The following is a 12085-nucleotide window of genomic DNA, read 5'->3' on the forward strand; positions in this document are numbered from 1 at the left end:
TCCGCCAAAAGACGAGACATGACGGCCCTAAAGACATTATATACGATCCAGAATCAAAACGGCTAGGGTTTCAGCTGAACAGCGTCGACTCGCCGAGTCCCTAATGGACTCGTCGAGTCCAGTCGCGAATCTGTGACCAAGACCGTGGTCCTACTCGGCGAGTCAGGCATCAACTCGCCGAGTCCCCCCCTAAATATTCCCCAAATTAATTTAAAGTAATACCTGAAATTCCGGGCTGTTACAGTTGGTCACTTAACATGTGGCCCGAAACGCGACTCGACTCGCCGAGTCTATCCATCGACTCGCCGTGTCGGCCTTCTTATTTACCCTTTTAGCCCTTCAACTATACTTCTGAATTTCCGGGATGTTACACAATCCTTGAAGAAAGTACGGATAGATGTGGAAGGTAGTATGGGCCCGTACTACTGAAAGAAGAGGATCCGTACTCAAGTCAAGGAGGGCTTAGATAGAACCATGGAACTTATAGAGTGTGTGAGATCTCACGAGATTATGTATGACCATGACAATTATGTGTTTTGTTTCAGAATGGTGGTGACACGTCACTGAGCAGGAGGTTCAGGGTCTGGATCTGGATCAGGTCCAGGTTCAGGTTCGGGTGTAGGTTCTGAGCCGATTGATGATGGGCTACACGAATGTTAGATTAGTGTATAAGTCCATAACTATATTTGGTATGTACTTGACCCAACTCGGCATGGTCCCTTTGGGTTGCATGATATCATGCATTTGGATAGACTAAAATGAGAGAAATAACACTTAAGGTTTGGTAATATATTATAAGTTCTAATATATTAATAAGATTATTTAATTAGTATTGATCAAGAATTAGTTTGGAATTAATTAAGTGATCAAAAGGAGACTAATTAAATATATCGATTGATTGTGTAAATCATCCATACTTTTATAGTGGGCTAATGCTCCATGGATTATCAAGTTGGGCTAAAACCCATAGGATGCTCCATGGATGCTTCATAGTGTTTTTGTACCCATGGATCATGGAAATGAAAGGCCATGAAAATTAGGGTTTACATGGTGTAACCCTAATTGTGACACACTATATAAGCATCTTATTCTTGTCAAAATCGGACACCATGAGAGATTATGAAGGAATGGTGAGGGCTAGCCAATTTCATGAAGTGTATCATTTCTCTATAAGTTATTCCAAGTTCATTTGATGTTGTGTGAACCATTTGAGGTGTCACACTTGGGGCACTAGGCTCTCGAGCTTCATGGAGTTAAGCTACATCAACAAGGTATGTATTTCTATCTAGTTTATTATAGAAGTATCAAATGATTGTATGCTAGATAGGGTAATACCTTGGGATATTCATATTTGCATGTATAATAGAGAAAACATAGATCCAAGGTATTTAGGGTTGCATGTACACTTAGGAGTGTTAGAATGCTCAAAACCCAACAGTGGTATCAGAGCATAGGCTTGTTTTCTTGTTATAATTCCCACTCTTAGTTACTTTAGGAAAATGTGAATAAGGTGCTAATCCATGAAATTACACTTTGCACTTTGCTTAAGTCGTTTAGTGGAGCGTGTGTGGTTAACCGGCACACTAGCTGGACTTAACAAGGTAGGCAAAGGATAACTTAATATTTATCATAGTATTGGTGGAGCGCGTGTGGTTAATCGGCACATCGATTAAGGGGTAAATATTAAGGGTACCAAGTAATTTGCATGGTTACTTCACACCTTGTTTTGTGATCCTCGACATCCCAGTCACAAAACCTGAAGGGCACACTCGAGATTGAAACATGCCATTGAACAGTTCAATGAATCTCAAAAGAACTAGGAGTTTCAAATCCAAGTAAAACCTAATTAAATTATTTCGTTTTCATGGTGGAAATTGGTGAATCGTCATTTGCCTACCTTCAAATATTTTATAGCTTGGATTACGGCATCCTTTTTCGAAGTTGTAAAAGTATTTTTTTGGGTCCTAGCCTTAATATTTCATATTGGGTGTTATATTAAGGACTTTAAATCAACTATCTTGAAAATCTCCTAAAAGATGTCTGGTTCAGACATCTATGATCTTCCCAATTCTCTTGGAACTTCGCTTCCTCCACCTCCTCTAATTATTCTCCCTAACTCACAAGTCCAAGGTCACTCTAGCCCTATTGGCAAGCAAGGTCTATGTGTGCTCACATCTTGGAGATGAAGTCACATATTGACAAGCTGAGAGAGTTGGGTGTCAAAGTCTGAAGAAAATTGGTTATTCAATCACTTTCTAAGTCACATAGTGAGTTACCTCTGGGACTACTATGTAACAGACTATGACATGACACTTAATGATCTTATCTATTTGCTTGATGCTGCTGAATCAGCAATGATTTAGAGGTCTGGTAAAGCAAATTTGATTAGTAGATCAACATCCCAAACTACCATGGACATTGACAATGGTAACATTGGATATCTAGAAAAGCCTTCTCTTCCCAAGGAAAGGGGTTGACCATAGTCAACTCGGTTGACTAAATGGTAAAGAGAAAGGCAAGTCTGCGATAGTCCCATGTACCATTACGAAAGAGTCCATATGTTTCTCTTGCCAAAGGAAGGGGCATTGATTATGAAGCTGCCTATTTACCTGAAAGATCATAAGGTTGATCAAGTCAAGAAGTTTGACTTTACTTTAGTAAAGCCAACTAACTAACTCTGTTAAGTTTCTATTCTGAGATTCTTATTACATGATGTGACTGGGTCACATGTTGATTTTTGAAGAATAAAAGAGAAGTGAAGAAACTTAAAGGAAGTATTTGCTGATTCTGATTGCAAAGATGGATTTCGATCGCATGGTTTAATGATCAAAATTTTGAGTTGTTGCTTAGGAGTTATGATATATTGCTTAAGAATTGGCAACAACAAGTTTTTCATATGCTTTTGCACTGTAAGGATAAGTGTTTCCGCAAAGTTTAAAATTAAAGAAAATTTTTTGATTTTCCTAAGTATCCTTACAATGGCATTTGTGAAAATTTGTTGCTTATATGATTCCATTGATAGCAATATTGGAAAAATGGATTTGTTTCTTTCATTTGTGGTAATGTCTAATTTACCAAATAAGGAAAGATTCTCATCACCCAAGGTTTCAGTTGGATAGAAACTTGGAAATCATGCGAGTTGTATAGTATGATGAATGAGAATTTTCATCTTTGGAAAATTAAGACTAATTCCTTATTCACATGTATATATGAGTCAACTGAATGACTAAGGGATCGAGTACACATTCTTGTGCACTGGTCAAGTCCACCACAAAAGATCGATAAGACTATTCGCCATGATTTACTAAAGTTTAGTAAATATTGTTATACTTACAAGTTTAAGTATAATTCTGAAGCATTGGAAAAGTTTCGATGTATGGCAGAACAAATGAGAAGAATCAAATTAGGCAGAAGGATAAAAGTTTCTCAAATCTAAAAAGATGAGAGAGTACTTTAGTATCGGGTTTTGTGATCATCTTAATGATTTAGAAATCATATCAAAATTAGTTCTCTAAGGAAATCTTAGTGCATTCTTATGACTAAGAAGAGGAATCTTGAATTGTTGGAATGGTTGAATAAAGAATATGAGTCATACTTCATTCCAAAACAAGTCTTAGAGTCATAATCCAAGACTGTAGGTTGAGTGACATATCTTAAAGAAAGGTTTATAACACTTGTCAAATGTAAGAGTAAAATGGTTTCTAGTCTTGTACATTTGAAGTTGGTAAGTTGTGATATTTTGGATAAAACAAACACCAACTAAGGCCAATTGTGTGAAGTGTTTATCTTGATAAAGAATCCGCACTATCTCTTGAATATTTGGCAAGGAAGTCTTATATGTCAAGAAGACAGTGGGAGTTTTAAAGATCTTGGAAAAATTTCAAGATCTAATCAAGAATAAAAACATGTAGTCTAACACTAGCACACGACTTGAGGTTCATAACCTATCATGTTGACATTTCTGTGCCCATTCTAGTTAAAGTTGGCTTTGCATGTGAGTTCTGAGAGTTCTCAATTGGTTGCATAACAACTTTGAAGCAATGGCAGGACCTTGAGTTGTAAGGTGGTAAGAAGTTTAGACTGCACAAGTTCAATCCATAAGAGTTTGGATTTGTCACTAACCTTGTCTTATAATTACGGTTTTGACAAATTCACATGGATAGGAAGACATACACCATAAAATCTAAGTGTCATAAGGTTTCACTCCGATTCATGAGCATAATGGTGAGGAAACGCTTTCACTAAGCAAATTTTAAGGAGATAGTGTAACGGCCGTAGATCCAGGCTAGCAAATTTAGAGACAATGAGTGTCAAAAATGATTTTTTAAAGGAATATTATTTAGACGGATTAATATTAACCAAGTTGTAGAATATGTCTCAAGGGTTCCGTACATATAAAGAACGCCAAAATCTGAGTTATAACGAAGAAGTTATGGCCCGTTGAAGTTTTACGGCAAAATCGGCATGACACCGGGAGACGTAAATAGTAAATTTTTGATAAAGTACTTTTTATCCTTAGTGATCTAAACAAAATTTGTAGTATACATTAAACCGAGAACATACAAAAAAAAAAAGAACGCCCAATTCTGAGTTCGTATGAGGAAGTTATGAATTTTCTAAGATTTGGCATAGCAGTGCACGCCCCGAAACTCGAATTTTAGATCGAGCGGTTTCTGGCCTATGCAACCTAAATGATAATTGAAAATCTCATTAATAGGAACTCAACGGTAAAAAGACAGACGAAAACGGATTTCGTATGTAGAAGTTATGAATTTTACGTGGACATTTAACAGTATAATCTCATCGTACTGTTAAATTTAAGATCGGTCGAGAATTAGCCGACGGAGTCAAAATGAAAGTTGTAGATATTATTTTTACCTACGTTTGGTTATAAAGAACGTCAAAAAAGGAGCTCGTATGCAAAAGTTACGGGGTTTAAAATCCGGCAGGGTGCTGTTGCAAAAGGGGTAACGTGGCACAATCTTGACCACTAGATGGTGACATGTGGCACCAATTTCAGCCATATTTCACCCTATAAATAGAACCTCTCCTACCCTCAGTTTTTCACACCCTTCCCATTCTTTCTTCTCTTTACTCTCTCTCTAGCCCCAAACCCCCCCCCCCCCCCCCCCCCGAAAAGCCTAGGGAACCTCCCTAGCACGAGGCGGAAGCCCCAGAGTGCTCGACGGCTTCGAGAAGAAGAGATTTTCGGCTCGGAAATGCTGCTCCAAGCAAAGCCCGATTTTCTATAAAACCCGCTGTAAGTGAGCTACGCCTACACTATTTTTAATATAGCTTTTATTTAATTATAGTAACGTTATTAGGAACTTATAATAAGTACTTGGGCTATTATTATGGGTTATATAAGTATTGTTTAACGCTTATATAATAGTATTAATAACTAGACTATTAATTAGTCTCTTGACGAATAATAAACTAAACTCTAGTGGTAATAATACTAGGTTTCGTCGAAGGAAATTATTTTTAAGAAGCGAAGCGCTGTCTGAGTTCGAAATCACCACCTTTTCAAGTGAGTGGATGGTCCCTTTCATCTTACACATAGATATGAAGTATTTTATATAAACTACGTGTTATGTGTGCATATTATATGTATACTTGCTATCATGCTAGATGAACGATTTTATACAAGTTTTATATGATTTAAACTGTATATGTACTTATATCTTTGTAATATGTTGGGTAAAAATGGGTAGATGAAATATGAGTTGGATGATGAGTTGAGAGGTGATATAGACCATGAGGTAAGGGTGAGAGGTGGATAATGTGAGAAGCCTTGTTCCCAAATGCTGGCCCCATCATCTAGTATAGTATGGATGACAACCACTGACTATTCTCGATAGTCCAGTGGAACACTAGCAGGCTCGCAACCTGTAGGTGTTGTGAACGATGTGTTCACCAGTGTACTCTAAAAACCCATTGACATGTATTGAGAGTGGAATCTCGAAAACGATACTGTCAATAAACGATATAACCATAGCAGCTGTGCTCGAAGGACAATACTGGCAGCTGCGCCTCATATAGAATATCAATTATGGCAGTTGCGCCTAAGTGATAGAACTAGCAGATGTGCTTGATAGCTGTGTCATTGACAACGATGGACTTTGTACGTATTCCTTAGGATAAATCTTAGGAATGAATGAATGAAAAATAGCTGATTCTTAGGGTAGATCCGTAAGAGTAAAGAAGATAATGGGGGTGGGTAATTGGGTTAACTGTTTGATGATTAAACATAATAATTATATTATTGTGGGTTGAAAACCCTATGTACTCACCAGGTTTCCCAACCTAACCCACTCAGTTTATTTATATCACAGGTGTTGATATGAAGTCACATTACACTGAGAGATTAAGGAGATATAAATCACTAGTGATAATGAATGTAAGTTCTGTTTATGCTTATGTTTCTGTATTGACGATGACATCCCAAATGTTTTAAAATGAATAAAAAATATTTTTCTTCAGAAATTCCCTGATAACGTATTTATCATGTTTCACTGGGAACAAATTCCGCACATTTTTATTAAAAAAGGTACTATGGCTTTTACAAAGCATAAAGAAAATCGGTCTTTTCTGGCCGTGAAATGGGGGACGTCACAGTTGGTATCAGAGCATTAGTTTAAGCGAACTAGGATAATAATGATTTATTTCTAGACTTAAACTTAGAATGTTAAGCGATGATCGTGAGGAGTGTGTCTAATATATTTTAGGAAGTACACCTGAATAGACACAAGCACTAGCTTAATTAGGGAAGATGCCTAAAATGCTTTTATGTGATAAATGAATTGGGATGCTTTATGCTATCGTTTGATCGGATCTATGGTCTGTTGCCGACCAGATCTGGAAATTTTATGTGTTCAGATTTCTAAACGTTTAATTACGGTGTTAGAACTGGCATGTAACTTTTCGAAGTAATAGGGAGATTTACACGTCGACCGTAAATAAAATCTTTCCTATATTAATTCTCGTCGTTTCACCCCGAACGTCCGATTTGGTGTATAGAACGAGGTGGCAAGAACCCGAAGTGGAGTCGGGAACACGAACGGAAACAGAAATCAACCCCCAGTGATTGAGCGAATACTTATTGTAGTAGCCACTCCTGGGCCAATCACGATGGCAGTAGTACAGGCAATGGTGCGGATAATGCTGGATCAACAGATGGAAGAAACAAGGCGCTTACTTCAACAAAGTAAAAACGAACTTACTCTGCCAGTACGCCAGACATCTACTCTTGAGGCAGCCATCTGGGTAGAGGTTGGCAAGAAGAGGAAATTTGAGGGAACTTCAAGGTCCAACAAGAACAACATGTTCTCACAGTCTGTAGGAGGAAGAGGTGAAGCAAAATGGTGTTACATGTATTGAAGGAAACACAACGGGGGATGCCATAAGGAAGTGACCTGCTTCAAATGCGGGAATATTGGTCACTATGCCCCCAAGTGCTCAACTAAGGAGGAAGTTTGCCTTAAGTGTAGTGGAAAGGGACACTTCAAGAGAGATTGTCCGATAAGGGCTATAACGCCAAATGTACCGCTGAAGCATTATGAGGGATGCGACGAAGAAGTGACTTGTTACAGGTGTGGAAGAATCGGTCACTATTCCAAGGACTGTACACATAGGGATAAAATATGTTACAGATGCAGAGACAAGGGGCACATGTCTAGGGACTGCTCGAAGAAAAATGAAGCAATGAGACCGAATGTGCCTCCAAAGCTGAAGGAAAGAGCATTCCAGAGGATCCTTGGCGAGGCTACTGACAATGCAAGGTTTCAGGAGTGAAGGCTTGATATCCAAAGATCAAGTTATGAAGTAGCCATAGTATCGTAGGGGTAGCCTATTAGAGGCATAGTCTAGGGTGAACTTGAACACCTATGTAATCGTTTCAAGAAATAATATAAAACCCTTGTTTTTTTATCTGATGTGTTGACTGATTGTGTGATTTTCTTGCATGGTGACTTGGATAAACTGCGAGAGAATACTTGGGACGAGTATGAGTTGGTGTGAAAGGTAGTAGAGGCCTATACTACCGGAAGCACAAGACTCACACTTGGATCAGGGAAAGTCACAAAGTTACCAAGAAGCTAGTAATTGATTCTGTTTTATTCAAATATGTCATTACCATCGTTTCGGTAATGACTAAGAAGATGATTGTTATTCCGACCCTAGTGGTCATATCGAATTGAGTCCGACTACGATGAGTATGTTACGTGGTTCAGAGAACCAAGTTTGATGTAACATCTGACTTAAGCCGGAAGATTGAAATAAAGGATAATCAAAGCGATCGGTAGAGGTATCGCGATAGTTGCTTGTAGCTAGAAATGCTACCTTTTAAGATGAGATTAGAACATGAAGGAAAGTATATTCTGTTCTGGAAGACTTTAATAGACCTGAGTCTAAGCATTGCAACATACGATGACAGGTCATTAGAATATGACACATCGTTCCATTGTAGTAATAAAGGAACTTATCTTAAGTTTGTATCTAGTGAGGATTGATATTGTGACTTGAAGGTCATAATTTGGAGTCTAACGTGAGATAGGGAGCAAGTGCAAGATCGAGCACCGCCTGCAGTCAAGGAGTCCAAGAGTTAGATACTCATTCGAAGAAACAAGGAAGTTACGCTTATTACGTAGGATGAAGAGATAATGTACAGAGTCATTATACTGCCCTGTTTCGTTGATGATTCCGGGACGTAATCATCCTAAGGGAGAGATAATTGTAACGCCCGCAAATCGGGCTAGACAATTTAGAGACAATGAGCGTCAAAAATGAGTTTTTAATGGAATATTATTTAGAAGGATTAATCTTAACCAAGTTTTAGAATATGTCTCAATGTTTCCGTACATATAAGGAACGCCAAAATCCGAGTTATAATGAAGAAGTTATGGCTCGTCGAAGTTTTACAGCAAAATCGGCACGGCATCGGGAGACGTAAATAGTGAATTTTGATAAATTACTTTTTAGCCTTAGTGATCTAAACAAAATTTGTAGTATACATTAAACCGAGAACATACAAAAAAAGATCGCCCAAATCTGACTTCGAATGAGGAAGTTATGAATTTTCTAAGATTTCACATAGTAGTGCACGCCTAGAAACTCGAATTTTAGATCGAGCGGTTTCTAGCCTACGCGACCTAAATGAGAATTGAATATATCATTAATAGGAACTCAACGGTAAAAAGACATACAAAAACGGAGTTCGTATGTAGAAGTTATGAATTTTACGCGGACATTTAACAGTATAATCTCATTGTACTGTTAAATTTAAGATCATTCGAGAATTAGCCGACAGAGTCAAAATGAAAGTTGTAGATCTTATTTTTACCTATGCTTGGATATAAATAATTTCATAAAAGGAGCTCGTATGCGAAAGTTACGGGGTATAGAAGCCGGCAGGGTGCTGCTGCCAAAGGGGTGACGTGGCACAATCTTGACTATTGCTTTCTCCCCAAGGCTTGCCACTAGATTGTGACATGTGACACTAATTTCAGCCATATTTCATCCTATAAATATAACCTCTCCCACCCTCACTTTTTCACACATTTCCCATTCTTTCTTCTCTTTACTCTCTCTCTTTCTCTCTAGAACATCTCTCTAGCCCTGAAACCCCCTGAAAAGCCTAGGGAACCTCCCTAGCACGAGGCGGAAGCCCCAGAGTGCTCGACGGCTCCGAGAAGAAGAGATTTTTGGCTCGGGAACGCTGCTCCAAGCAAAGCCCGGTTTTCTATAAAACCCGCTGTAAGTGAGCTACGCCTACACTATTTTTAATATAGCTTTTATTTAATTATAGTAACGTTATTAGGAACTTATAATAAGTACTTGGGCTATTATTATGGGTTATATAAGTATCGTTTAACACTTATATAATAGTAATAATAGCTAGACTATTAATTAGTCTCTCGGCGAATATAGACTAAACTCTAGTGGTAATAATACTAGGTTTCGTCGAAGGAAATTATTTTTAAGAAGCGAAGCGTTGTCTGAGTTCGGAATCACCACCTTTTCAAGTGAGTGGATGGTCCCTTTCATCTTACACTAAGATGTGAAGTATTTTATATAAACTACATGTTATGAGTGCATATTATATGTATACTTGCTATCTATGCTGGATGAACGATTTTATACAAGTTTTATATGATTTAAATTGTATATATATATATATATATATATATATATATATATATATATATATATATATATATATTTATATCTACGTAATATGTTATGTAAAACATGGGTAGATGAAATATGAGTTGGATGATGAGTTGAGAGGTGATATAGACCATGAGGTAAGGGTGAGAAGTGGACGATGTGAGAAGCCTTGTTCCCAAATGATGGCCCCGTCATCTTGCAGAGTATGGATGACAACCACAGACTATTCTAGACAGTCCAGTGGAACACTAGCAGGCTCGCAACCTGTAGGTGTTGTGAACGATGTATTCACCGGTGTACTCTAAAAACCCATTGACATGTATTGCGAGTGGAATCTCGTAAACGATACTGTCAATAAACGATATAACTCTAGCAGTTGTGCTCGAAGGACAATACTAGCAGTTGCGCCGCATATAGAATATCACAATTATGGCAACTGTGCCTAAGTGATAGAATTAGCAGATGTGCTTGACAGCTGTGTCATTGACAAGGATGGACTTCGTACGTATTCCTTAGGATAATCCTTAGGAATGAATGAATGAGAAATAGCTGATTCTTAGTGTAGATCCTTAAGAGTAAAGAAGATAATGGGGATGGGTAATTGGATTAACTGTTTGATGATTAAACATAATAATTATATTATTGTGGGTTGAAAACCCTATGTACTCACCAGGTTTCCCAACCTGACTACTCAGTTTATTTATATCACATGTGTTGATATCAAGTCACATTACACTGAGAGATTAAGGAGTTATAAATCACTAGTGATAATGAATGCAAGTTCTGTTTATGCTTATGTTTCTGTATTGACGATGACACCCCAAATGTTTTAAAATGAATAAAAAATATTTTTCTTCGGAAGTGCCCTGATAACGTATTTATCATGTTCCAATGGGAACAAATTCCGCACATTTTTATTAAAAAGAGGTACTCTGACTTTTACAAAGCATAAACAAAATCGGTCTTTTCTGGCCGTGAAATTGGGGATGTCACAGATAGCAAGTGTGATATTTTCATTTTGAAAGTCGTTAGTGGAGCGTGTGTGGTTATCCGACACACTAACATGGACTTGTGAGAAATGGCAATGGTATAAACAATTGAGACTATGATTACGACATCCCTTTTTCATAGTTCTAAAATTGATTAGACACATATGTGTGTTATCTAAGGAAAGGTGTATGATTTTGATTAAGTTTTATCAAAGCATCTCGTATCAGAAATTTGAACTTTGGTAAGAAGGTCAATAAAGTATTGATTTCTAAAAGTCTAACAGATTTATGACTATATGTCAAAGCTAGTGGGAGCATAAGGTTAATGCTAATAATCATCATGCAAGTGGGAGCATCATAATTATAATAAGTGTTTCAAGTCAGCAATGTTTTGCTATAATTAAGGGAGAGGAAAATATACTTCACTTCAATTCTAAAAGCTTAGATTGAGGTTTTAATCATATTTAGTCAAGGATATATATATATATATATATATATATATATATATATATATATATATATATATATATATATATATATATATATATGAATTTCATGTTGGAATGGCCCAACATAAGGAAATTCTATATATGGGTCCATTATTTGCGTTCTAAAATTTGATTACGATTACGACATACCTTTTCATAATCTGAATTATGAGAACTTGGCAAATAGAAATATTGTAGCAAAAGGACTGGTATAGTATCTTGTCTTTATGTGAGACATCATGAATCCTGTCCCATATGCTTCAGATATAGGATCGATTGCATGTGCTATAATATTCATCTGTTTTAAATTTTTCCAAATTCCCAAAGCATTAAGAAGGAAAAAGTACTAGAACTGGATACTGACATATTCTGGAAGTATAATGTTAATTTTGGAAGGACCATATTGACATATTCTGAAAAGAGAAAACTCTTGGTCAGAAT

Source organism: Lactuca sativa, chromosome 4 (genome assembly GCF_002870075.4).
Source record: "Lactuca sativa cultivar Salinas chromosome 4, Lsat_Salinas_v11, whole genome shotgun sequence".
Lineage (NCBI taxonomy): Eukaryota > Viridiplantae > Streptophyta > Magnoliopsida > Asterales > Asteraceae > Lactuca > Lactuca sativa.